General features: G+C 41.8%; 1 pseudogene; it reads right to left on the reverse strand.

Annotated features, from left to right (window-relative positions):
* Positions 1 to 8,495: 8,495 nt before the first annotated feature.
* Positions 8,496 to 9,130, reverse strand: LOC144300216 (transcription factor BTF3 pseudogene; annotated as a pseudogene).
* Between the last annotated feature and the right edge of the window lie 17,575 nt (positions 9,131 to 26,705).

The following is a 26,705-nucleotide window of genomic DNA, read 5'->3' on the forward strand; positions in this document are numbered from 1 at the left end:
AATGTATCCAGCATTAGCATACTACCTGGAACTATGCAAAATACAAAGGATATAGCAGTGAGCAAAAACAAGCAGCCCTGCCAGCATGCTTAAATTCTGAGAGGGGAGGTAGGACTCCAAGTGAATAAAGGAGAAAAGATGGTCCCTTGAAAGGTTATGACCAAGGAAACTGATGTGTTTTCCTCGGGAGAAAGTTATGTGTGAAGTGAGATCTAGCAGATGGATAGGCATGAGGAAACTAGGTAAGGAGAGTAAGGCCCTGTGGAGGGAGCAGGCATTCCATATTCAAAGACCCCAAAGCCGGAGTGAAATGGTGAGATTGGTAGAGGAGGACAGTGCAAAGAATGCTCCTGAAGAAGTGGACAAGCCCTGGTAGGCCATATATTCCCTGAGAAACAGTGTGATGCAGATGAGCATGCAGGATGTGTGTTGGGGAATCAACACCTGAGGAAGGGAAGGGAGCAGGATTGGGCAGAGGGAGAAGCTGGCCACAGTGCTGTCTTGATGAAAACGTTGGCCAACCCCATGGGGAGCTCTGAGGCTCAGGTGGCTCTTCAAGATGTCCCAAGTTAGGTGAGGAGACCAGTTCTTTCCAACCCAGGGTCTCTTCTTGGAAGTGGGCTGCACCAGGAAGGGGGCCTGCCCTTGGGTGAGGACTCTCCTCACAGAGCAATTCATTGACTTCAGTTTCTTTTGTGGAGCAAGAGACAGGGTCATCTGCTGAGAAAGACAGGAGGAACTGATGGTGTGGGAAGCACTGCCAGAGATCTGAGGAGAGGAAAGAATGTTTAAATGATTGTTGAGGAAAACAGGGAAGGAATTTGACTAGGGAAACAGTAGAACTGCCAAGAAACGATGAGGACTTGTTTTGGCAAGCGTGAGTTCAGGCCCTCTGCTAGGTCCATAACGATGTTTTTGTGTTAATTAAGTTCCACTTGTCCCCTCAGCTGGGGAGCATGGCCACAGGCAGGGGCCCTGAAACGATACATAGTGATACGCATCTGCCTTGCCCTTGGCATCCACTGCTGGGGCCACTTGGTCCAAGGCATCCGCAGGAGCAGCAGACAGCATTTCCATTTGCCAAACAGACACAGCAGAAGGACTGAGAGGCGAGGTTAGTGTGGAATATTATCAAGAAAGCTGGTTTATAGAATAAGCAAGATAACCTCAACTGGAGGTCACTTTGCCTCCTCTGAATTTCCATTGCACTTTATCTGTCCCCCATTTGTAGTTGTCATTACTTTTGTCCTTTGTTAGAGCTTTTTGTGTCTGCCTTGGCTCCACTTCTAAATTTGCAGCTGAGAGCTCCAGCTCCTAGTGTGCCCTCAACAAATATTTTTTCAATGTTCTGGAGAACTGTCTTCTGGTTTTGGGCTCACCTACAGTGACTTGATTTATAGCTTAGTCGAGTATTTGTTAGTGGAGGAGGAAGGGAGCCTGGATCCACGCCTGAGGTTCCTCATTCATTCATTCACTCAGCTGATATTGATCATGTCCTACTATAAACTATTAAGAATAAACCAGACCTGGTTCTAATTATGGAATTTAATGTTTAGTGGGGGGAATGTTTAGGGAAGGAAAAATTCTTCCTCTATCCTTCATGATCTTCCAGCTGGACTAAGCATTAAATTTACACAAGCTGGATTAACAGAGAAAAACCCAAAGTTTTATTATGTGTGCACAGAGTCTCAGTAATAGAATCTGAGACCTATGGGCAGCCCAGGTGGCTCAGCAGTTTAGCACTGCCTTCAGCCCAGGGCATGATCCTGGAGACCCGGGATTGAGTCCAACATCAGGCTCCTTGCATGGAGCCTGCTTCTCCCTCTGCCTGTGCCTCTGCCCCTCTCTCTGTGTGCGTCTCTCATTAATAAATAAATAAGGGATCCCTGGGTGGCGCAGCGGTTTGGCGCCTGCCTTTGGCCCAGGGCGCGATCCTGGAGACCCGGGATTGAATCCCACGTCGGGCTGCCGGTGCATGGAGCCTGCTTCTCCCTCTGCCTATGTCTCTGCCTCTCTCTCTCTCTCTGTGACTATCATAAATAAATAAAAATTAAAAAAAAAAATAAAATAAATAAAATTTAAAAAAAATCTGAGACCTAAGGAAATTATCAAAGTAGTCAGTTTTTATACATTTTAGACGAGACAATAAATCTGTGAGGAATTGACAGGATAAAGAAAACAGGTGTTTCAGAATTTTAATTAGTAGGGAATTCTAAGTAAAATTAAAGCTGAGATAGTTGATTAGAAAAAAATAAGATTTGTTTCTACAGTTTTCTTGGCTTTTAAAGTCCCTATCTCTGGTAATAAAGATGGCTTTTTACTTCTTAGGACAGGGAGGTTATTTTTCATATGGGAGATTTGTTTCCTGCTTTTAGGGGGACAGAAGAGGAGATGAGTATCTTCACATCATCTTTTTCTTAAGTAACTTTTATTTAAAACTATCAAGATGTAAAAGGTGCACATCTTGTGGTGTCCTGCCCTTGGCTCCTACAGTGGGGAGAGAGACACACTAAACAAATAATCACGCTAATGAGTATATAACTACAAACCAAGGTAAGCATTCTGAAGGAAAAGAATACAGCGTTTTATGGAGGTCTATCATAAAGGGCTCCAGCTATTTGGGAAAGACCTTCCCAAAAAAAAAAGGAAAATCTTTTTCTTGAGGAAAAGATTTTCCTCAAGAAATGATGCTTGAGTAGAATCCTCAGCTGCAGAATGGGTTAGAGGAAGAAAGATAAAATATAAGAATATGAACAGAATGAGGCTAGGAATATTTATTGGTTGGCATTGGCTATCCAGGCTCTATGCAATCTTTCAACAGGGCAGGGTTTCTTGGCTTCTACTGCATCTGCTAAAACAATGCATTTCAAGATCAGAGGTCACAGCTGCTGGGGATGAGGATGCATGGCTGGATTTGATCTCTGTGTCTTTCAAAGTCTCGGGAGGGCGCAAGAACTATGGCACCTGTTTGGGCAGTGTTGGAAGAAGGAATGCCAGCTCTTAGGACAAACCCTTCGATCTTCTGCTTCTCAATTAGCAACTGTAGCTACTTCTGGCAGAATCTTCCCCTACAAATGTCTACAATCTGTCAATATAGCTGTGTTGACTCTGGAAAATCAAACCCAACATATACGATGAGGGCTTTATCAGTTATTATAATTACCAAAATATTGTGTTTACTATTAAGTCCTACAGGAGTCTGGAGTTTATTGAAATAGTATTTAAAAAAAACCCTGAAATGACTTAAATGTATGTAAAGGCAGTTATTGGGGAAACTCTTTAAAAACAATGTAATGATAAATAGTCTTCTGGATTTTCCATAGGTAGTTTTTTAACTTCGAGTTTGGTTGGTTTCTTATCATCCAGTTAGCTCTTGCGCCCATAATTTTGTCATTTCTGCTCAAGAACTATCAACTCATCCTATTCAAGTCACTGTGCTCCATTATTTTGGATAATAGAAGTTTGAAAGAGAAAGATCTTAGATATCTCTGTGAAAAATGAAATTATTACACTACACTCTGCTTTATTAGTTTCCTATTGCTGCTCTAACAAATTACCACAATTTATTGGCTTACAACAGAACATCTTTATTATCTTACAGTCTGGGATTCAGAAATTTGATCTTAGTTTCATTGGATGAAAATCAAGATATGGGCCTTCATTCTTTCTGGCTTTGTGGGAGAATCCATTTCCTCGAATTATCTCACTCTTAGAGGCTGCTGTATGCCACATCTCATGGCTCTTCCTCCATCTTCAAAACCTGGAATAGTGGATGGTGTCTTCCTCATGACACATCTTCTGATGTTCCTCTTTCTAGCCAAATCTCCCTCTGTCTCCTTTGTGATTACTCTGGGCCCATGTGGAAAATCCAGGCTAATTTCCCCACATCATGACCCTGAATTTAATCACATATGACAACTCCTTTTTAGCATGTAAGATAACATGCTTAGGAGTTCTGAGAATTCACACATTGACATTTATGGAAGTCATTATTCAGCCTCCCATATTAGGTTATCACAGTAGTGTTTGGCAGAGGTGTGTCCATAGGCAGATTTTGATTAGTGGGCTCAACATAACATATTAACTACATAATGCTCAGAAATAGTAATCAATGAAAAGAAGCTGTCCAGAAGGCCCCTTATAAGGTGAACTTTATCTTAAAAACTCCTTTTCCCCCCATTAGATTATTTTAGTTTCATTCTCATTTGTCACAATCTTTTTTTTTTAATGTTTTACTTTTTTTTTTCTTTTTCTTTTTCTTTTTTTTTCCTTTATGATAGTCACACAGAGAGAGAGAGAGGCAGAGACACAGGCAGAGGGAGAAGCAGGCTCCATGCACCGGGAGCCTGACGTGGGATTCGATCCAAGGTCTCCAGGATCGCGCCCTGGGCCAAAGGCAGGCGCTAAACTGCTGCGCCACCCAGGGATCCCCACAATCTTTTTTTTAAGCATGGATGAAGGTTTCTCTACTGTTCATTCATGTATCCAATAAATAGACGTTCCTTATATGTGTATGTGGGAAGCATTCTCCCCAGGCACGGGGTTGGGCACACTCTTCTTATTAGGAATCACCATTCATCAAGCTATAGTGATGTTAACAGATAAAAAGCCAGATCAGCTCAGCCTAATGTTTGAAAAATATAGGAGCCAAAATTCAAGATATAGAGAAGAAAATGATATTGAAACTTTGGGAAAAGCAATAGCAGGAATTAGCACAAACTTCTCATGCCTTTGGGCTGGAGTGGAAATAGGTGGGCCAAGTATCTAATGAGAGGTGGAAGCATGAAGTTTACCATAGAATCAAAGTTGATTAAGTAGATATATTTTTTCCACTTTTATATATTTAATTTAAAATCGGAGGTCAATTCTAGCTCTTAAAGAATGCACAATTATTAGACATTTACTTTCAGTATTTAGGGAAATTTCCTTAGAAATATTCAATTATCTCCAAATATATATATATATTATATATATATATATAATTTTTTTTTAAAGTAGGCTTCACACAGCATGGAGCCCAATGCGGAACTTGAACTCATGACCCAGAGATCAAGACCTGAGCTGAGATCAAGAGTCATATGCTTAACCAACTGAGCCACCCAGGTACCGTCTCCACGTATATTTTACTATTTATTTATTTTTAAAAGATTTTATTTATTTATTTATTTATTTATTTATTTATTTATTTATTCATAGAGACACACAGAGAGAGAGAGAGAGAGAAGCAGAGACACAGGCAGAGGGAGAAGCAGACTCCATGCAGGGAGCCCGACGTGGGACTCGATCCCGTGTCTCCAGGATCACGCCCTGGGCTGAAGGTGGTGCTAAACCGCTGAGCCACCCGGGCTGCCCTCCACGTATATTTTAAACATATACTCTTTTAAATACAAAAGAGAATTTTAGTAAAAGAAATCTTGGGAAGTAACAGCTATATCTCACAGTCTATTCTTTAAAATTAGTTAACTTGTTGGGGTGCCTGGGTGGCTTAATTGGTTAAGCATCTACCTTTGGCTTAGATAGTAATCTTAGGATCCAGGGATGGAATCCTGAGTCAGGCTCCTTGCTCAGTGGGAAGTCTGCTTCTCCCTCTCCTCCCTGGCTCATGTTCTCTCTTGCTATCTCTGTCTCTCTCTCAAATAAATAAAATTTTAAAATAAAAAATAAAATAAAATAAAATTAGTTAACTGGTAATTTATTTCCTTTCTCCAGTACTGAGAGGTGGTATGCAGCCCATTTTCCTGTTCCTTTGTCCCAGATCTGCTTGTGAGATCTTTTATAGGTTTGTTTCTCCTACCCACATTGCAGTTTTTCCTGATCATCCCTTCTTCCATTATTGTATAAGAGAAGGTAGCTGAACTGAGGTTGGAGTAGCTGTAATTGTTGAAGCATTTCTTTCACAAAGGCAGGACTAGTACCCAAGGTTAATTGTTTAAAATGGAATGAGACACCTGGCATCTCTTGCCTGTTTGGGTATTAGCACCTCTCCCCACATTGTGTATTATTTCACAGATACCCAATTAGTCCCTGTTTGCCAGAGCCTGTGGGATGTCGGGTAAAAAGCAGCCATATGAAAATGGTCCTTAGAGGAATCTATGTTGTAAACTGTGGAATAAATGACTTAGGGACAGCTTTCAGAGTTTTTGTAGCATTTTGGGAAAGTCAACCCCAGCAAAGGGGACCTTTCCTGGTGAGGAAGCAATAACAAGGCATAGTTAATTGAAATCTTTATGGGTTATTTACAAGATAAAAAAGATTGTGGCAGAGTCCCAGTAGTATGAAGAAAAGCTTTTCTATGTTGTCTAGTTTGGATTTCCCTTCATGATTTGTAAAAGCCAGATCGCCAAGTGTCTCTCTCTGATAATATAGGCCACCAGAGAGGCCAGCCCTGAGCAGTGTGCCCCTCCAGTGGGGCGTGAAACAGACATCTCCAGGCTTTTGTTCCATAAGCAGACCAGCTTGGGCAGGAAATTCATCTGAGACTGCTCCAAATTGGAAACTACAAAGTTATGAATGGCCCGTCTGCTCACAGGCCAGAGCCGTTGAATCTCTGGAGTCCTCTAACTTTTTGTAATTGCTTCAGCACATCCAAAAACAACCAAAAACAAACAAATAAACAAAATGAAACAAACTTCCAAAGTGAAACCCCAAATCAGATTTTCTTAGGCATTGTTTTCAGAAGAAAAAGTTAAGGAGGAACTCCAGATAATGAGTGGCTTTACCCAATACCTATTTTTAGCCAAAAATTACTAGAGAAGGATTTGTAAAGAACTAACAAAATCTATTAGTCTAAAAATCCATTAAAACTGACACAGGAAAGGTATAGATAGTTGAAAAATGACACTAATCTAACCAAAAGTGAAATAGTCTCTGTGAAGAGCAGGAGCAGTATATGGAGCAGTAAGTAGCCTCCACCTCCAGATCATTGGCATTTGGAGAGTAATAACCAGCCTGTGTGGTGCTGCATGGATTCCAGTACTGATTTCTGTGTTATTTCATTTGGTTCTCATAGCAATCTCTGCAGGTGGCTATTATCTATTTTATTGACGAGGAAACTGAGGTCCAGAGAGGTTATGCAATCTGTCCAAGATCATAATGGCAGATATGGATTTACTGCAAAGCAAGTGAAGCTTAAGCTCTATGGCCCCCACTTGCAGGTCCCTTGTGAGTTCAGGAGTTGCATGGCATGAGGGGTAGGAGAAGAAGCCAGATTATAATCACTGAGCATTTCTGTATAAGCATTTCTGGTAAATTGCCTGAGGAGAGCTCAGAAGAAAAGATTGAAATCTCCAAATCCCCAAAAATGTGTTGTGATTTCCTTTTTCATTCCAAAGAAATATTTAATTCTGCTCTGAATTTTGTATTCTTAAAGAATCCCTTCCTCCCAATTGGAAAAGCTTTGGGTCCCGTAGGTCTGTATCTGCCCCTGTGGATAAGTGATAAGAGGTAGAGCTGCATTTTGAATTTGGGTCTTCTGATTCCAAGACCTGTTCTATTTTTAGACTATGCAGAAACACAGCAAGATATAAATGGAATGTCAGGTGAAAAAATAAAAGCAGAGTATGAGAAGTATAATTGTAGTAATGTAAAATTTTTGTGTCTGGTAAGAAACTGAAAGGAAACACTTTCAAGCTAGCAGTGGATATGTTGGAATTTGTGGATTAGGAGAGGTCCCCCCCCACAAAATTTTCTGAAATGCTAAATTACTTTATTTATTTATTTTATTTTGTTTTATTTTTTAAAGTTACTTTAATAGTATAGGACAAGACTGGAACTATAGAGGAATTATTTGCATTTGAATTTTTTAGTGGTTTAATGAATTGCAGGATTAGTTGTTCAAATTTTAAGTGTTGATAAAGCAAGGCCAGTTTACCAACAATTGAATTTGTGAATTCAAATTGCAACAAGTAGTTTATTTTTTCTCAAGGTATTGGTATATGATTTGTATTATCTTGGTAGAAGTAATATTGAATTTGACTTCCAAACACCTCTAGGTTGGATTTCTTTCGCAGCATGTCTTGATGTTCACTGTGCTTAAATGAGTTTTCTCATTTATGAAGTAGAGCTAACATTGCTTATCCCTCTTCTACATCTGTTATTTGGAGGTGGTGAAACTGGACAGGGGGTCAGAAGGCCAGGATTCTCATCCTATACTTGACATCAGCCTTGGTCGGTTAACTTAACCTCTCCAAATTACAGTGTCCTCTTTCATAAAATGGGAACCTCTGAGATAACATAAAATGAGATAATAAATGGAAATATGCTTGTCAACTATTGAATTGCCTACAAAAACAAAGGCATTCTTGTTGGTCAAATGAGCTATTGTATTATTACATCAGGAAAACAAGTCACTATATTTTTTTTCCCTAGGCAAAGAACTTTATTAACCTTGTTTCCAACTTTATTCCCAGGCTTCTTCAGCTTAATTAGCTGCAAAGAATGAATTGTGTATAAGTAAAAACTGAAAAGAGCTGCAGTGTCCAAGGGGCCTAGGCTTAGGCTTAAAAATATTAGAGATCTAGATTTTATCAGATCCATGAACAAAATTTTAAAAAGCAGTCATAATATAAAATAGCAGCTGCCAGTAACTTCTTCCAAGTTTTATCTTCTTCAGAAGTTGACTCAGTTCAGTTTGCTTCATTCTTGGAAGCTTCATCAAAATTCTCCACAAGATCTGGAACTTCATCATCATCATCATCCTCTCTGGTAGCAAGTGGTGCTTTTCCATCCACAGATTGGGCAGAGCTTCAGCCAGTCTTCTTAAACTAGTCAGACTGTCTGCACCAAGCTGACTTAAGATACTAGGTAGCATTTCTGTCAGCTGCTTTGTCTCAGCATGGCCTGTAATGGTGAAAGCTTCACTGCCAGTGATGCCTGAACTTTAGGGTTGTTAAAGTGGATCACTGTTCCTAGGTTTGTGAACATATTCACTTCTTCAATACCAGAGATATTGTTTATCCCTAACTTCTTTAAGGAGAACTGAAGTTTTTTATCATCTGCTGTAGCTGTTCTATGAACCACCTTCTTCTTTTGGCGAGCACTCCCTTTCCCACCAATATGCACTTGTGCTTGCAGTTTGGCGAGTTTCTCCTGGTTCATGATAGTTTCTTTCATCTCGTTGGAGTGGAAATTGGACTGCTCAAGGGGAATAGGGTTGGCGCTCAGGGGGTCTAGGGTGGACCAGATGAGATTAGATGCACACACGCAGGGATGCAAGATGGCCAAAACAAGTTATTCTAAATAGAAATCCTGTTCAAATTCTCAGAATAGGTTGTCCAACTAGCAGGGGCAAGGATAATGATGAGGGCAGGAAACCCTATCTGTCTCATGCACTACTGTAGTTTGAGTATATGGTGCAGTACTTGACATATAGTAAGTGCTCAAGTAAATTTTTGTGGACTAAATGTGCATCAGCATATATGCAAGAACAATTCAATTTTGCTCTACTCCAATGTTGGGCTCAATGCTAGAGTGTAATTTTGATCCATGATGTTGGAGGAATTGCATTTTAGAAAGAGAGAATAAGAATGAATGAAGGATAGAGAATGGAAAATTAAAGACATTCATAAGGAATGACAAGTAGCACACTTTGGTTTGAGTGTGAAGTACAGAATAAGTAATAATACAGTGAAAATGCACATTAGGTTCAGATCCTGAAGGGTTTCTAAAATCCTGGAAAGAGGGTGAACTTTATCCTGAAGGAATTTGGGAGTTTATCCATCTCTGAGCATGATCAAAGAATTATTTTTATAAACTAGAGCCTATGTGTGAATAAGATATGGTATGTATTATTTCCATGGAAAAATGGGAAAATTTGTTCTGGCAACAGGATGAGAGAGGCCACTGAGGTGTGGTTCACTTAATGACCATTGGCTCTATGCCATAATGCAGCTAGTAATTAAAATTTATTCCCATTCAATTAACTGACAAATATTCATGAGTATGTCCTGTGTGCAAGACCCTATGGAGGCTGTGCGTAGCACTCACAGATGTGCAAGACAAAAGCAAATATTCACATTGCTTAAAGCTTCCCCAGAGAGATGAACATATACACGTGAAAAGTTTAGCAGAAAACACATGGCAGTGCTTCCTGTGTAAAGGAAGGGGTAGAGATAAAGGGCTTTAAGAAATCTGGGAAGATTGGCTGCTGGACAAGAAAAAACATTGCAATGAAGGTCATTGGTACCATTATTTTATTAGTTTGCTTGAGCTGCTATAACAAAATACCATATAGTGGGAGGCTTAAACAACAGAAGTTTATTTTCTCATAGTTTTGGAGGCTGCTTGCATAATCCGAGATTATGGTGCCTGCATATTCATTTTCTGATGCGGATCCTCTTCCTGGCTTGTGGAGGGCCACTTTCTCTTGTATCCTCACATGACCTTTCCTCTATGCTTGTGCTCAGATAAAGTGAGGGAGGGAGCTCTTTGATATTTCTTCTTAGAAGGACACCACTCTTATTGGATCAAGGCCCCAGCCTTGTGATCTCATTTAACCCTAATTGCTTCCTAGGAGGCCCCATCTCCAACATAGTCACAATTGGGGTTGAGGACAGCAACACAGGAATTTTTGGGGACATACATTCAGTCTAGAACAATTAGCAACACTTGAATAAAATTCATAGATTAGATAATAACGGTATTGTACCAGTGTTAAATTTCATGATTTTGATTATTGTACTATGTTGTATAAATGAATATTTTTGTTCTAGCAGATATTCACTCAAGTATTGAGGTATAAAGAACTATTATGTCTGCACTCTCTTAGTTTAAGGAAAAATTGTGTGTGTGTGTGTGTGTGTGTGTGTGTGTGTGTGTATGCATACAGAGAGAGGGTAAGAGATAAAAAATAAATAAAGTAAATGTGGCTAAAATGTCAGCAATTGGTGAACTCCATTTGAAGGGCTTTATGGAGGTCCTTTATATTATTTTCGCTACTTTTCTTTCAGTGTGAGATCATTTCAAAAGGAAAAGTTGAACAGAAAATGTTTGAGGGTAGCAAAAGAAGTCTGGGATTATGGGAGAGATAGGAACAAATACTTTCCTCCCTGTTACTCCCAAACACTGTGCCCATAGCCTACCCTCCACCTTTGGTTTTGAGGGACTGTGCTTTGTGTCCGTGTCTTATCTCCCTCCTTACGGACTACATCGGATTTTCTCTGCCCCTCATAGGACCAAGGAAGGCAGGCAGTTGATAGTAGATTGTTGATACACTTCATTTAACTGACTCAAAGCTGTAAATCTCATTTATAGTTTTATATTTGGTTTATTGCTCACTTTCTGGAAGAGAAAGTATAGGATGTCACTGGGGAGTCATAAATGAATTTGGGGACTGGGTATAATGATAACATCTAAATTTACTGTAATTACTTAGCACTTTATTTTTTTAAATTTATTTTTTAAAAAGATTTTATTTATTTATTCATGAGAGACAGAGAGAGGGAGAGGGAGAGAGAGAGAGAGAGAGAGAGGCAGAGACATAGGCAGAAGTAGAAGCAAGGAGCCTGATATGGGACTCAATCCCAGGACTCTAGGATCATGCTCTGAGCCAAAAGCAGATGCTCAACTGCTGAGCCACCCAAACATCCCTACTGAGCACTTTAGATCTAGTGGTGGCTCACTTGTGTGGTTTGAGTTCTTTAATTGGTTTCTCTCATTGAAATTTTTACAATGTGGTTATAAAAACGAATGTTTTCTCAGGCTTGCCACTGGAGAAAGAATGGCATAGGAAATAACTTCCCTAAGCCATAGTAACAAATCATGGGGTAGTGGGAATAGGGTAAAACATAGAATCTTTGGAATTCATTAGACCATGGCAGCACCATATTATATTGCCTGAATTCTAGCTTTCAGTTTGGGATTGCTTTGCTTAATCTTTTGATCTGAGTAAAGAATTATAAAATGTCTTTCTAATTTCATTGTCTATATGAAAGATAATTCTACCTTGGATGAGGATACGCTCTTATTTGTGAAAAGTAGGTGGGCATAATACTTTTTTAAGTAAAACAAAACTTTTTATATATATATATTTTTAAATTTTTATTTATTTATGATAGTCACAGAGAGAGAGAGAGAGAGAGGCAGAGACATAGGCAGAGGGAGAAGCAGGCTCCATGCACCGGGAGCCCGACGTGGGATTCGATCCCGGGTCTCCAGGATTGTGCCCTGGGCCAAAGGCAGGCGCTAAACCGCTGCACCACCCAGGGATCCCCAAAACTTAATTAACATATGGAATAATCATTCTGTGAACATGTTCTTTTTATTTTGGAGCTGTGCAAATAATAATCTTTCTTTTTAAAATGATGAGGATATCTTTATTTGGCAAAATATACCAGACTCCAAATATTATCACTTCTCCAAACCCCCAATATTTTTGAAATTTTAAATCTATGTTTGGGAACCACTCCTGCAGCTCCTGGGTCAAACACTCCATCTCCAGAGCTTTTTTTGCTGGAGGGTTCTAGAAAGATCTCTGACTTTTACTCTCTTCTAGACACTTGCTTGTATTGTCGATGTCCTCAGATGTGTTCTGTGGTCAATGAACTAGGACATCAAGCTTTATGAGAAGTTAGGATTTAGCCCTTGGTGCTAAACAAGGCTATTTTCTTGGCCCACTGATAACAGAAACTGCACTCATATTAGTTGACAGAGTAGTTGATTCTATAATATTAAATGTGAAAGAACATGGTAGTGGTAGGTTTCAGTGCACCATGCTGGCATCTTTCTAGGGTCTGTGATGAAGGGGAGGTTGGTCAGTCGTTTCCAACCCCAAATCCTCACACAAAATGTGAGTTGTGGAAATGAACAAAGGGCCCTTGGGGGAAAATGGGCCCATTGCACTCCCAGCAGCTGTATGGATTTTCTTCTTCGATAATCCAGAGAAAATGGCTTAAATGACAAATCAGAATATCTATTTAGTAACAACCACAAAAGTGAGTAACTGGTTAAGAAGATGGAATGATTGGGTGAGGCTAAGCAGAGGAATCCCAGAGGCAAAACATCTCTGGGCCATGTAATTAATCATCAGTTGTCAGCTATCATCTTCCCTTAATTGTGAGGAGAGAGAGATGTTCTCATTTGTGCTTATATTTTCCCCCTTTTTATGAAAACATAAGATGGAATGTGTCTTGGGAGAAAAATACCAAAGTGTTGTCATGCTCAAGAATGATGATTGTTGTATTATAATTCCAATTTATTATCTTAAGAGTTGAGATGAAGTCATTTCCTGAGAGAAATAAATTATTACAAAACTGAAGGAGAGAGAGAGAGTTACAGAGTATATATTTGGGGATGGAGCTGTAACCATTAAATAATTCACGTTAATAGAAAGTTCCAGATATACATGATTTCCTGCCTACAAATAAAATTAGTCCAATTACTATAGTTTGGTTTCACAGCTATGAATTTACCAAAATTATTGAACAAGTAAAATGAGCAAAGTTTGTGGTATATAAATTATACCTCAAAAAAGCTATGAAAATTAATTCAGTTTTGTTTGGTACGTGTAATCGATAAAATATTAACAAAATTTAAAAACCCGCAAAATATTTTTTAACAGACATAGCTCAGTTTACACCCACGTGTCATCTACCAGGGTTGTAGAGGAATGGTCAAAAGTGGGAATCTGATACTGATCCATACGAAAACCGTGAAAAAGTTTTGAATTTTTAGTTTGCAGATTGTTCTGAAAACTTTCACTCAAGTGACCAGCCCCAGTCTGAATTCAGTGTCCACTGATGATTCCATTAATAATTACACCAAAAAGGACAATAAGCATAAGCAAATTGTATGCAGGGCAGGGGGGTCCCTTTAGCTCAAATCATGTGCTTGACCATATGACCACTATTAATATGTAGCTCTTGGTGGGTTTTACAAGCAGCGTTTGGAATCAGAACTTTGATTTCATCAATTCTACAATTGGAAAACTTTCTCCTCCTTGCTTTCCTCTCTCCCCTCCCTCCCTCCTCCTTCCTTCCCTTCCTTCAACACATACTTATTGAGCTCCTACTTTATAAATTCTGTACCCAGAATTCAGGATATAAAGATAACCCACTCCTAGAGTTCAAGGAACTCCTATTTTAATTTTAGAACAAAGGGCTAATTATAATTCATGTGCTAAGGGGTGCCTGGGTGGCTCAGTTGGTAGGGTGTCTGCCTTCAGCTTTGGTCATGGTCCCGGGGGTCCTGGGATCGAGCCCCACATGGGGCTCCCTGCTCTACGGGGCGCCTTCTTCTCCCTCTTGCTTTGCCTGCTGCTCCCCCTGCTTGTGCTCACTCTATCAAATAAATAAATAAGATCTTAAAAAAATAAAACAAAAAAACACCAATTCATGTACTTTGTGACAGGGCCTCCCTCAGCTCTTTGAAAACCCCTAAGTGAAGTCTTAAAGCTACTAAGCCAGCTTTAGGCAGGGGTGCCAGCAATGGGCTGAAGCACACTAGGAAGGGATGCTTGGAGGACACAGGCTCCCTGCAGGGCAGCATTCACCCACACCTGGGCCTTCCCCTACCTCACCCTGGGAAGCGCTGTTACTCACAGAGCTCTCGAGTGGGGCTAGAGGCAAACACGCGATGGTGCCAACTGACCTTCTGTAAAATGTGCACCGATGCCACAAGCCCTCGAGCAGCCCCTAAGGGCTGCTACACCATCCTACCCTGCATGCCTGGACAGGTGACTCTCCCCCATCTGAGGAGGTCGTGCTCACCTCTGTCCTTAGACTTCCCTTCACTCACAGCTTGCTCTTTTTTATCTGTTTATTTTTAAAAAGTCTAGAACAGTGTAGAAACACCTCATCTTTCTCTGGCCATGCCTCCCAAGCTGCCTGCATCATGCCCACCTGTCACTGTGCTCTTTCCTCCTTTAGAAGGACAAGCTGGGGGTCCCTTGGCCTGGGGCTGGACCCTGCTCCTCTCACTCAGCCAGCCAAGCTTGTTGCACTTGCAACCCTTCCTTCTCTTCCCAGCATCCCTCGCTACTTGACCATTCTTGTCATCCTTACAGCAATGTTGAAATACCTCCCGCCTCAAAAAACAAAACAAAACAAAACAAAACAAAACAAAACAAAACATAAAAACCCTCCCTCAGCAGACAACACTCTCCATGTTTCCCTTTTTCAGCCTTTTCTTCACAACAAAATCCACTTCCTCAACTTCCCTCTTATTCTGATAAAATTCCATCTTGCCAACCATTGCCCAATTTGCTGTCCTAATCTTATTATCTGACCTCTTGGGGACAAGTGACTGTGCCTTTCACTTTTGCCTGAGCCACTTCTTTCACTTGGCCTCTGGGATCCTCCTGGTTTTTCTCCTTTCTTACTGGCTGCCCCTTCTTAGTTTCCTTTCCTGTCTCCGCCTCCTATGCCTAACTTTCAAATATTGGTGTTCCCGGGGCCTCTGCCCTGGAGCCCCTTCTCTATATTTTCCTTCAGATGACTTCAATTAGTTCATAGCTTTAGATAATATTTATAAGTAAATAAGAGGACTGACTCCAGCATTCATTTAAAAAAGTTCTTTATTATGGAAATTGTGGAAAATGCATAAAAAGTCAGAAAATACAGATAATCAAAAATAGGGAGAAAAATCAGCCACAAACTCAATATCCAGAAATAATCAGTTAACAGCCTGGTATATATATATTTTTCTACATACAGATACACACACATACATGCAGATATATATAAATTTACACAAACATATTTTATAATGAAATAGGATGATATTGTACATATTATTTTGTAACTGGCTTTTTAAATTTAAGAATGTTTTTGTGGCTATTCTTCGATGCCAACATACACAGGCCTCCAGCACCACCTTTCATCACTACCCAGAATTTTATAGTGTGTACATTCCACAATTTATGCAACCCAACCCATTCTTAATTGTTAGAGTTGCTTCCAAGATTCTGCTGTTTTGCAAAAAGGCGATGCTGGGAACCTTTGGCAGCTTTGTCTTTGGGCCCTTCTGAATTGCAGTCTGGGATGTTCCTAGGAGCTAGGAATTGCTGAGTCAGAGGCGAGCACATTTTAATGCATCCTGCCAACACTTGCTGGGGTCCTAGGACTGGTCCATCCGCTTTCTCTGGCTGAGAGCCAGTCCACTGCCGTCACCTGTCAGTCTTCGGCTGACCAAACGTGTGCAGAGCCGGCCTTGAAGCCAGGCCCCTGCGTCAGGCGCGGCCTTTGTGCTCCTCCCCGGAGCGGAGTGCGGGTCTGCGCGCCTGGGAGGCCCCTGGGCCTGGCGCCCGCCAGCAGTGCGCCCTGCCGGGCCTGGCGGGGGAGGCCAAGCGCCTGCCGCACGAACGCACAAAACGGTCAGGAGAAAGGCGGGGGGCGGAGCTGGGCCAGTGGCCTTTGTCTGTGCCAGACACCAGATGGGGCGCAATTAGGGACCTGCGGAGCAGGTCAGATGGCAGGCTCTCCACGGACCTGCTGCGGCGGCTGCTGGGACACACATTTCGGCGGGAAGAGAAGAGTCTTTTAAAAAAAACACACACGCACACAAAACTTCTCTGTGACAGGCCTTTTGGACAAATGTCTTTTTGACTTTGTGTGTGCTTAGGGGCGTGGCTGCTGCTCAGAACTGGGCCCTTTCCTTCTGAGATAAAAGCCTTTTGCTCTGTCTGATGTGGGCCAACAAATGAGGGGGAGTTTCCATCTGGCCTTTTGGGGAGCAGAGAGCAGAGCCATGTTTGCACTCCGGTGAGCGCGGGCTGGCCATTGTTCAGAGAACTCTTTGAAGGCAAAAGACGTCAGTGAGGGATGAGTTCACGCTGGGTCCAGGCTGTGAGCACGTGCAGAGAGGGAGGGTGATGGGGAGGAGGGAGAAACACTGGGACCTCCCAGAGAGAATCCCAACCCCCCTCCCCCCCCCATTAAGATCTTAGCCCAATATTCGTGGCCAGAGCAAGACTGGGCAGGTAGGAGATGTGGCCAGCTCCTTGACCAGGTGTTGATTTGTAGAGTGTTTGTGTTTAGGGGGTGGGGGTGGGGAAGGGGAGGAGTAGGGCGGAGGTAGATAGGAGAGAAGTGGACAGAGCCTTACTCTATCTGCAGCCCCATGCCCCATGGCCCTGCCACCTGCAGTGATCCTATCTCTAGGTCTGCAGTAGAACTGATGATAGTAAACGGGACTTACCCAGGCCTGAGGCTTGGACACTCTTTAGATGAGATGGTAAATGCTTTGTTGTTTAGGTTTGAATGGAGCATTCTACCTGGACCAGTAGATGTGAAGGGAAACATATCCAAGTCCCTTTCTATCTTCTGAGCATCTGCTCCACTGATATGCCCTCTTCAGGCCTAGGTGTTCTCTCCAGAAGGCCCCTGGGAGATCTGTTGCGGTGACCCTGAGTGTAATGCATGCACACACTTTATCATTTAAACAGAGAGCAGTGCACCCAGGTAATGACACTCAGCTTAAATGTACTATGGGGATAGAGGAGCTGGAATAGGTCTGTTGTAGTGAGTGAGTCTAGGATAAGAGCCCAGAAGAGGGATGAAGGGAGAAGGTGCTCCAGGGGGACTCCAAAAGCCACTTCTAACATGTTTGCCCATGGCCAGCCAGCTTGAATCCACCTTCCCACCTAACCCTATATTTCTATTTTTTAAAAAGATTTGATTTATTTATTTGACAGAGACAGAAAGAAAGAGAGAAGGAGAGGAAGAGAGAGCACAAGCAGGGGGAGACTTCCGCTGAGCAGGGAGCTGGACTCTCAGGGATGGATTCCAGGACTTGGAGATCATGACCTGAGCCGAAGGCAGAAGCTCAACTCACTGAGCTCAGGTGCTCTGAGGCTGAGAATCTTGCCTTATTTCTATAAATCAGGAGCCGAACAAGGTTCTGCCTCAGATATGACTGACTCTGTTCTGGAAATGGAAGATCTAGCACGTGTGAGCAGCACAAAGCCCGTCAAGGGAAAATCTGCCAAGAACCTCCAGTGTTCCTTGACTTAAAAAAATTTTTTTTTTATTTTTAATCTAGCCATAGCTTTTCTCCTTTATAAGTTTAAGTCAAAGCACAAGAAAGTTAAGGCCTGAGAGGATATTTTGATACGGTGGGACCTGTGACTGCAGCTTAGAGAAGGTGTCTTTGAGCAGCGATAAGCCCTGAACCCTTCATCAGCAGGGACTTTACCCCATGTGTGGTGGTTCTCCATAAGGACTGAGAGAGAGAGAGAAAGAGAGAGAGAGAGAGAGAGAGGAATAACTCCTCCTCACCTCTGCTGGGAAGCGACTGAGCGTGTCTCACTTGGTTCCCATTGAGGAAGTGATTTCACACCAGCCTCTTTGTATTTTGGTCTAGGCCAAGCAGAATAAGTTGCCTTTTCTTAACATTAAAATCCCCTCTAAATAGTTTAAAATTCTGTCACAGTTCTGTTTTTAAGAGGAGTGAACATGGGAGGCAGGTCAGGGGTGGGGACATCCAGGCCAGGCCCCTGCTGACAGGTCACCTGCTTCTGCAGTCAGAGGTGCTGCTGACCTTTGGCACCTGGCGTCAAGGTGCTCTCCTCCTGGCCCGCAGCCCACACTGAGGCTGGAGCTGCTCTCGCCTGGGCACCCAGCAGCCTTGTGGACATGGACAATGGGGAAGCCTCCCCACTCCCGCTTCCATGTGTGTGGGTTGAGGGGTGATGCTAGGGACCCTCCTCCAGCTTTTGTATTTTATATGTTTTTAAAAGGGTCTATTCTAGCTTGGCTGATTGCAGTTGGCCAAGTCATTCTGCCTCTCCATTAAATGAGGGAATCGGCAAAATGGCTCTGCAGTTCTGTCCAGTTCCCAAGATGTGTGATATAAGAAAGAAGAAACAGTTGGCTCAGGGGAATCAGGTTAACCAAAAAAGGGACCGAATGTTCTTCTTAGAACAGCACATACCCAGAAACAAGAACAGGTGAAAGGAGATGATTGTCAAGTGGGTTTTCTTATCTGATCATCTTCTTTCTGATGATGAACATGCTCAATGATAATCATCACCACCCTAGACTTTGATAAATCGCCAGCTTTAGTAATGCTTTCTATCATAACACACCTGTGCTCTGTAGCTATCTTCCTAGGAATAGGACTTGTGCCACTTTGCAGCCTCCAGGAAAGCCTCCGTGGGTGCTGGATTCCACTCCTGCCCCTGTTAATGTTGAGCTGCTGAACATCTATTGATTGCATAGTTGTCAGGAAGCAGGGGCAGGGGAGATGGAAAGCAGGGGAGATCATGAAGGAAGGGGATAAAATGTATATCTTCAACTGGGAATCATAGGAAGCAAGTAGGACTTCCCTAAATTCTTACCCTTGCCCTCTCACTCCCTCACCTGCAAAGAATGCCCTGGTGTATAAAAACTCCAACACATAGATATGGCCATGATGTTGCTCTACTCAGAAATCTTCGGGGACTTCCTGCCACCACATTTGGGCATTTGGGACCATCTATGACTGAACTCCAGGCCTTCCTCTCCAGCTTGCTCCCTCACATTCTTCAGTCAGGTTCTCTCATCTCCTGGGGGAAACCCTTTGCCTTCATGCCCCATGCTTTTTCTGGGCTAGATGTCCTTTCTAAAATGCTCTAATTCCATGTCTGCCTCTGGAAATCCTAACCATCATTTAAGGCCCAGCCGGTTCTGCGGCCTCCTTCCCAAAACCTTCCTGGATTTCCTGAGCTAGGAATTTCTCTCCCTCATCCGGACATTCATTCTCTTTGGTTTGTATCTCTCTGTTGGTACCACTTGCTTTCTACCTATTTTTATAATTCTTTCTATATATTGTTGACCATGCCTTTATATACCTGAGAGCACTTAACTCCTGTTATGCACTTAATAGGTACTCTGCAAATGTTTCTGGATCCACGTACAAAATGAGATCAGCACAAAAATGCCTGCATTGGTGCTGATGTGGCCGCGCAGCAGGACAGCTGCCAGGCCAGGTGAAACAGAGATCTGAGAGCGAATGGCCTCAGACCATCTCAAAGCACAAAGGCTTTATTTTCTAGAACTGAATCTACTGGGAGCTTGCCAGCCCTTTCTGCCTTCCAGAGAAGATCTATTTTTTTCCTCTTCTCTTTTCTTTTTTGAGCCTCACACACCTGCATCCCTCTCAGATCGAATAAAGGAAGAATTGGGAATACGAAATGCTCTGAAGGAAAAGAAGTACTAATTTTGAAAGATTATGTTGTGGTTAGGCTAATCTCACAGGGAGTTTAGTTCTGCGTATTGTTTGCCTTCAAAAAAAAAAAAAAAAAAAAAAAACCCAAACCATATTTAAAGCAAGCTTTAGAGTGATGCTTCTCAAGCTTCTAAACCAGTGTTTTTCAAGCTTAACCCCACATACACACCACTGGAGAATTTTACTAAAATGCAGACCCTGATTTTGTGGGTCTGGGTGGAGTCTATAATTCTGCATTTCTTACAAGCTCCTGGGTGATATCAATGCCCTGGTTGTGTGGACCACCCCTCTAGAAGCAAGGATCTACACATAAATTTCAAATTGTGCAAAGTAACTAAGTTTCTCAAAACACTTTGTTCACTTTGAATCCCCTTAATATCTTCTTTGGGCTGTTCTTAAGGCACATTTAGCGTATTTCATTTTATTATAGAAATCTCCCTGAAGATAGAAGCCTCAGAAAAAACTAGTAAGTCTTCCTTGGCAGAGGGGCCCCCTGTCTCTTTGCTCCTCATCTGTTTTTCTGTTAATCCCATTGCATTATTATTTTTTTTTACATTTTTTAAATTGGAGTTCAATTTGCCAACATATATCATATCACCAATGCTCATCCCGTCAAGTGCCCCTCTCAGTGCCTGTCACCCAGTCACCCCAACCCCTCACCCACCTCCCTTTCCACCACCCCTTGTTTGTTTCCCAGAGTTAGGAGTCTCCCATTGCATTATTGACAGAGAACCACATCTGTCCCACCTGCCTTCTCCATACCCAGCAGCACTCAACTCAATGTTGTTGGAGAAATAAAGACAACAGGGAAACTAAAGCACTGCAAGTTTCTGGTCTGTAGATTTGGGGACCAGAATTTAGCCATATGCTAAAAATTGGGGCTCTAGAAGCCTAAGTCCTGTTAAGCAGGCCCTGAAAGCATGTGCCTCCTTCACAAGGCTGATTGGTTGGGCAGGGCATCCATCGGTGGCATCTGAGTCACCATTCCTGAAATAGGACTTCCGACGGCCAGTGGAATTTCCCCTCATTCTCATCCCTGGTACATTCAGATGACTCAAATGGAGGGCACAGTAAGTAGGGAGCTCACTGGCTTGGTAGGTATGACACTGAGGGTGGGGCAATATTTTTTAACCACAAGTAGCCAAATTATTTCCCCTTTCAAGAGGAGTTATTGTTGATGTTCATGTTGCCATCATTTGAAAACATTTGCAAGAGATTTTTTTCTTTTCCTACTAAATTTAAAGACAAGTGATTTCATGCTTGCTTGTCTAGTTCTTCAGATACACTACAGCTATGGGGTATTTGAGGATTGATGCAGGCACAAACACACTTAGGGTCTGTGTGACCTTGGGGGAGTTACTGAACCTCTTAGAGCCCATGCATCCTCATTTAGAAAATGAGATTGCTGGGAGGACTACCTGAGAGTGCCTATTTGTGAGAACAGGTGCTGGACCTATAGTAGCTGAATGTAGAATATCGAGTGAACCCTAATGTAAACTGTAGACTTTAATAATTTATAAATATTGGCTTATCAATTGTAAGGAATGTAGCACACCAGGGCAAGGTATTAATAATGGAGTGTGAAGGCGTGAGAGAGTTTGTGAAAATTCTCTGTATTTTCTGCCTATTTTTTTTTCTATGAAGCTAAAACTGTTATACAATAAATTTAGAGGGGCACCTGGGTGGCTCAGTTGGTTAAGCATCTGCCTTTGGCTCAGGTCATGATTCCAGAGTCTTGGGATGGAGCCCTGCATAGGGCGGGCTCCCTGTTCCCGCCTGCTTCTCCCTCTCCCTCTGTCTGCTCCTCCCCCTGCTTGTCCTCTGTCTCTCTCCCTGTCTCTCTCTCTGTCAAATAAATAAAATCTTAAAAAAATAAATTTAGAAAAAGGCTTTTTAAAAGATAAAAAAAAGATGCTTATAGTAAAAAAAAGTTATTCAGAGTTCAAAAGGATGTCTTGTGAGAAGTGAGGTTCATCCCAGCCGTTGATCCACATTGCCCTATATCCATCCCAGAGGTAATGGGTCATGGCTCTTTTACAAAATATCCCTCCAGAGATATGCCGTCCAAGTACAAGCACGTATAAATATAATTGCCTACACTTTTTAATACAAATGTTGCATGTGATATATATATATATATAATTTTTCATTAAGAAGAAAACAGTTATAAGACTAATATATATCAGAAAGTAATAGAGTAAGCAAAACTCCTCCATAAATGGTGGTCACAGGGACAGAGCAAGTGTGAGGGGTGCATACTGGGTTTGTTGATAGGATGATTTTGATGAAGCTTTGTCAAATAGTTGTCTTGTCAAAATAGCTGCCTCACAAAATCTATATAAACAGTCTGCTTCTGCCTCTGATCACACGGTAATATGACGCTCATATGAAAGCTGGACATTTGAATGACGGTTGTTCTCTTCAAAACCTTGGCAAGCAGTCGTTGATTCTGGTGATGTCATCTCCCAAATATTTTTGGAACATCTTTGTAATTGCCCTTCAGAGCTTGTGGGACATTTTGTTTTCTTGTATTTTTTTGTAGCGAGAAAAGGGGTAATCTGATGCCTGAACCCTGAGGGTGTGAGTCCTGGGGCACTTGATGGGCCTGTGCATCTGAATCTGCCAATGTAGTCATTCTTTTGCTTGCTTTTTTGTAAAACAGGAGAAGCAAACAAACCAGCAACCCCAGTTTATTTCTACCACCTGCACCGTGGTATTTGGTATTTGGATGCAGTGGGCTGCTTTGCATTTGAGAAAATGAATGCTAATATCACAGCTTGATTTGTTACTGACATTTTCTCCCCATGAAATGAAATGAAATCCAGGGAATTAAGGCATTAGACCTACACTGTCTAATATGATAGTTACAAGCCACCTGAAGCTGTTGAGCATTTACCACTTAACCAATATCCTGTGTACAGTTTCCTTGGTTATGAGTTTATTGCTAGTTGTCTTTCCTTGCCACCCGCATCTCCTCACCCCATCTCACTAGAATATTAGCTCCATGAAGTCAGGGATCTTTGTTTTGTCTGTTTATATATCTAAAACAGTATTTGCCTATAGTAGGCTCTCAAGAAATGTTTGTTGAATGAATGTAGGAAAGACCTCACGTCTACTTGAAAAGCTTGTACTCTGGGAAGGAGCAAATGTACATACATGGAATATGTAGAGAAGAACATAGGATATATAGACTTCAGATTGTGTGGTGTGGTTTATAAATGCTGTTAGAACTCACAGAAAGAAAAAAGTGAGGTCTGGAGCTAGACTAGAAGAAAATAAGAATTGGGGTCCTATAGGAGTTTGAGTGGGCATCAAGAAAGGGGAAGGACCTTTAGTTACATGGATTGTAGGTGATGTTCCAAGAAGGTAATTGTAAAGCAGGAGGAACAAGGGGTTGAGACCTTAGTGTGGGGGGACATCTACAGTTACAGCTTGGGGGCTAGAGGAGAAACTAGCCAGGAAACGGGAAGAGAACATAAGGAGAAGAGTAGAAGGCAGGGGAGATTGGCCAAGGAAGCCTAGGAGGCAGAGTCTGGAGAAAGGGTGTGTGTGATCATGAGGGTTCTGTGCAGAAGCAGGTATGGAATATAAACAGTTAGGGTCAGTTTGAAATCATTCACTAGATTTTGAATTGCCAGGCTGGTTTTTGGTGTTGTTATTGCAATTTGGATAGTTGCCTGTAGGTGTTGCCTTGCTTAGGTTTGATTGACTCTGAATAACCGAGAAATCAGATTACCCTACCATCCATTCTCTTAACATTTTCCTCAAAAATGTTTATCTCCTTTGTAAAGTAAGCCATTGTGAATTTATTCTTTTTTGAGGGAGAGAGAGAGAGAGAGAACATGAGTGCAAGCAAATAGGGGTGGGGAGGTGGGGGGAGAGAGAATCTTAAGCAGGCTCCATGCCCAGCATAGAGTCTGACATGGGGTTCGATCTCATGACCCTGAGATCACGGTCAAAATCAAGAGCCAGATGCTTACCTGACTGAACCACCCAGGTGCCCCATGAATTTATTCTGATACAGAAAGAGATACATAATCTAGAGTAAGTAAATACGGGTTAAATTCCATTGTCGTAACCTCGATTATTAATTATTGGCAGCTGCTTAGGTAAATCTTGGCATGCTTTTTCTTTTTTTCTAATTTAAAGGAAATGTTAACTTTTATTTCACTTGTTAGAGTAAAACCGTGGGTCCAGGTTCACTTGGAACAGCCTTTATGATACCTCACTTTCTGGCATCCTGTCTGGATTAGCATTTGTCCCAAATTTTCCTTTTAAAGAAAGGTGGTATTAATATTGCTGGCACCGAGATAAGCAGGGGAGGGGGCTGGTAGCCTCCACTGCTGGCTTCTGGTCTTGGCAAGCAGTGTGCAAGATACAGTGCGGCAGCCAGAGTTCTTCCTTTGACGCATGGTTAAATCTGGAAGACCGTGAAGCACACCAGTCGCTTCTCCTGAAGTTTTCCAGATGCAGCATCACCAGCAGCTCCTTTTCAAGGAGAGCGTGCAGGATGTTTGCTGGTAAGATGAAGTGCCCTTAGACGGCAGCAGCCAGGGATAAGGAACGCCCTCTCCTCCCAGGTGGTGGTCGCTGCTGATCACTGTTGTGACTCAGTGCACCAGTCAGTTGGGCTGTGAGCCACATTTTGGCCTGTGGGATGCCATATGCTCCAAGTGCTGGGCCGATAGTCCATGTGGCCAGTGGGAAATGTGGGAAAATGTAGGCTAATACAGCTGTGCTTGAGATATGTTCAGGAAATAGAGGCTAAGAAGTTCTACTCGGAGCTCTCGGGAGTATCTGAAATCTCCTGCTGCATTGGTGGTGTCACTGATTGTACTGTGTAAATCTGCATTTGGTTTTTACATTGCTTGGCCTGGTAGACTGAGTAATGCCCTCCTTCTGTCAAAGATATCCTAAATGCTTGAACCTGTGAATATGCTACCTCATAGGTCAAAAGGGATTTTGCAGACATTAAATAAGGATCTTGAGATGGGAAGATTAGTCCGGATTATCCAGGTGGGCCTGAGGTACTCAAAGATCCTTAGAGAGGCAGGAGCTCAGTCAGTAGCTGATGCTACTACCAAAACAAGAGATTGGAGTGATGTGAGGAAGGGATCATGAACTAAGAAAATCAAGTGGACTCCAGAAATAGAAAAATGTAACAAAAACAATTCTCCGCTCAGAGTCATCAGTTTTATTTCTTTATTTATTTATATATTTTTTAAAAGATTTATTTATTTACTTATGATAGACAGAAAGAGAGAGAGGCAGAGACATGGGCAGAGAGAAAAGCAGGCTCCATGCCAGGAGCCCGACGTGGGACTCGATCCCGGGTCTCCAGGACCACGCCCTGGACCAAAGGCAGGCGCCAAACCGCTGAGCCACCCAGGGATCCCCGAGTCATCAGTTTTTAAAAAAATAGTTTAAATTTTAATTCCAGTATAATTAATATGCAGTAATATATTAGTTTCAGGTGTATGGTATAGTGATTCAACAATTCTATATATTACTCAGTAGTCGTACATGCACTCCTTAATCCCCATCACCTGTTTCACCCATTCCCCCTCCACCTCCTCTCCCATAACCATCAGTTTGTTTTCCGTAATTACATCTGGTTTTTGGTTTATCTTCCCCCTCCTTTGTTAATTTGTTTTGTTTTTTTAAATTCCACATATGAGTGAAATCATGCTATTTGTGTTTCTCTGACGTATTTCACTTAGCATTATACTCTCTAGTTTCATTTGTATTGTTGTAAATGGCAAGATTTCATTCTTTTTTGTGGCTCAGTAATATCCCATTTTATATATAACAGCATCTTTATCCATTCACTTATTGATTGATACTTAGGCTGCTTATATAGTTTGGCTATTGTAAGTAATGCTTCTATAAATATAGGGGTGCATATGTCTTTTTGAATTAGTGTTTTCCTATTCTTTAGGTAAATACCCTGTAGTGGAATTGCTGAATCCAATGGTAATTTTATTTATAATTTTTGGGGGAAACTCCATACTGTTTTCCAGAGTGTCTGTACCAGTTTGCATTCTCACCAACAGTGCATAAGGGTTCCTTTTTCTCCACATCCTTGCCAACACTTGTTGTTACCTGTGTTTTTTTTTTTAACCATTCTGACTGGTGTGAGGGGATACCTCATTGTGGTTTTGATTTGCATTTCCCTGATGATGAGTGTGTTGAACATCTTTTCATGTATCTGTTGGCTCTTTGGATGTCTTCTTTGGAGAAATGTCTGTTCGTGTCTTCTGCCCATTTTTTAATTAGACAGAGGGAACCAGTTTAACCAATGTTTTGCCTTTGGCCCAGTGAGACTGATTTTGGGCTTCTGACCTCCAGAACTGCAAGATAACAAATTCATGTTGTTTTAAGCCACTAAGTTTGTTACATAATTTGTTGTAGCAGCTTTGGGAAACTAATACACTTAGAATACTTTTCTTGCTTTTGTAATAAATCTTTCCACCAACAATCAACTAAAAAAAATGAAAAGTTAATGTTTAATGAAAAATTAGATATTCAGATTCCTGTGTCTCAAGATAACTGATCATGAACAAAGT

The sequence above is a fragment of the Canis aureus genome, chromosome 28 (genome assembly GCF_053574225.1).
Source record: "Canis aureus isolate CA01 chromosome 28, VMU_Caureus_v.1.0, whole genome shotgun sequence".
Classification (NCBI taxonomy): Eukaryota; Metazoa; Chordata; class Mammalia; order Carnivora; family Canidae; genus Canis; species Canis aureus.